Here is a 2,522-nt window from a genome sequence, read left to right as displayed (position 1 = left end):
AACTTGCTCTGTGTTATCCTGTGTCTGGAACAGAATAATCTAGTGTGTAGATACCATGTGTTTTGTTAGTGACTAGCATTTGCGTTGCAATCATGTGACTGAAGTGTTTTCCCCGCCCCTTTGAGACGCTCTCTGTAACAGGGATCCTAACAGCAATAAAAAGGGAGAACGGACACATATGTTTTCAGAACGGAAGAGATGTGTGACTGAAAACATCTCTGGCTGTTCTCCTCGCGAGTACAAAAGAATCTAACTCTCTTGTCTTTCTTGTGTTTGTTTAATCTGTCTCAATAGGTGTTTAAACCTGACAAATTGATTACTGTGTTGCTAACTCAGGGAGCTCAGAGTACCATTACTGGCAAACACTCAGGCGCTGAAGTACTGGCAGTCTGCTCCTCTTAAGCTCCAGGATGATTGGGTGATGAGTCACAGGTGCGACTGTGACGCCCCTCCAGGTGTGGAGCCTCTAACACCATCTGGTGGATGATGGTGGAAACAGGCAAACAGAAAAAACCCCACAAAGAAAAACCAAAAAACCCAGTTCCCAACACAATTATTTTTTCAATACCTGTGATTTTTAATAAAAAAGAAATATAATTTCATTAAAATCTGCATCTAAGAGATTTTTACAATTCCACAAGTTTATTTAAGAGCAAGGAGATGTGTTTGCATTACTTCTGTATGAGATCTAAATTTGTACACATGATGCAGATGGTTCCTCTGCTCTGCTTTCACGTTTTTGTTGTTTTGTTCATCAATCGGTGCAGGGCAGCTGGGAAAGGTGATGAAGAAAAAAGTTTTCCAGAAGAGCGCAGCTCTGTAGCTCCAAATAATTCATGTCAGTCTGGTGACATAAAAGCTGCAAAAAATATAAGAAGAAAAAATGAATTAATCAGTTCAATGAAATGAAGAACTTTTCAAATGCAAGTGAAACTCAAAGTGCTGCAGAAGCAAATCCAACAAATAAAACAGAACTAAAATAAAGTTAAACTCAGTCAGATGGCATAGAAAGTGGACAAACAGTGCGATTAATCTGCAAATAAAACTAAATACATTTGAAGAACAAAACATGGGTTTTCAAAACAAGATCACTAGTCAGCCAGAAACCTAGTTGGAAATATTTTGACTGCCAGGATGTCACCTGTGGCTCATGCTATGTGTCACCCAGTGCTAGTCATCTGATATTGTCTAGGCATTTTTTCATCATATTTATTAGAATGATTTTAAAGCATTAGCATTTCACTTATTTATGACTGTTTCCATCCATCAACTAGGCTCTGGTGGGAGGGGCCGTACACGGCCTTGTGGAAGAGCGAGCGCCGGCATCGCTACATATTAGTGTATTAAAAATACTCTGTATTCCTTCACCTGCAAGGTAAGAATTGGTTATTCTCTTACCACTGAGCTTCTGCAACTCTGGACTAGGAAACGAGCCAATAAGTTGGATGTTCACATGTTCTGAAAGTTGAATGGAAATGGGTCCAGTGCCTGCTCAGACTGCAACAATAATCACCAATAACTGGAACCGCAAGCAGAGCTGTGCTTATGGTTACAGTTACATTTCATTTCAATTACACATGCAGAAGGTTTTGATGTCTTGAAGTTTCTTAAGAGTGCAGACTCCACTCCAGGAAGCTGTAGACATGGATGGTTAGCTGCTGTCATACCATAAATAAATTGCAACAAATTGTTTCAGGTATTCTTTGACCTTTTGGTCCACCTGTGTATTTCAACTTCAAGTTTCTCTGCAAGGGTTTTTCTACCGAAGAGGTTCCACTTCTAAACAGGTTCTGGGATTTTCACTTCCAGAGAGCCCAATCAGAGTCAACTCTTTAGAAAAGTCTCATTGATTTGCTGGATCCTCCTCCAGATTTTCCTGCCTCTGAATACACAGAAACAATTTATTCAATTTAGCACAGCAACTGAAAGGCCTGGTGTCTTCAGTCAGAGGCTTCTTCAAATCCGCTGGAATACGACCTTGACAGGAGATTCTTACTGTCCACAGCCATCAGCATCTACAACAACTCATAAAATATGGGTAATATGGGTTACATAAATATTTAATCTACCTTTGGGATTCATAATGTATTGTTAAATTGAAATGAATCTGGTTTTCAGATGTCTGGATGGGCCACTTTCAAACTGTCAAAATAATTAGAGCAGCATAAAACGTTAAGAAAATCTAACCCATATTTTGGTGAGAAATGTGCAAATTAAGTCCAGAAACTATCTTTATCACCTTTAATAGGCCACATATGTGATAAAAGTAATCTACTTTTATCACGTTAAAGTGGAGCTGATTTCAGCTCCACTTTAATCCCTGTTGCAAGATCAGGTTGTGATCAGGGAAGCATTTGGTTTTTAATTAAACATTTAAGGATGTTGAAAGTGATTTGAATATTGAGTAAAGTGACTAAAAATGCTGCATCCTAAACTCTTGTCTCAGGACAGAGACGGGGAAAAAAAGCTCGTAAGTGTGACAAGAGTTCAGATGAGCGTGATGACGTGGCAGACAGGAGGTG

This window comes from Xiphophorus hellerii, chromosome 1 (genome assembly GCF_003331165.1).
Source record: "Xiphophorus hellerii strain 12219 chromosome 1, Xiphophorus_hellerii-4.1, whole genome shotgun sequence".
In the NCBI taxonomy this organism is placed as follows: domain Eukaryota; kingdom Metazoa; phylum Chordata; class Actinopteri; order Cyprinodontiformes; family Poeciliidae; genus Xiphophorus; species Xiphophorus hellerii.
Note: the sequence above shows the minus strand (reverse complement) of the source record.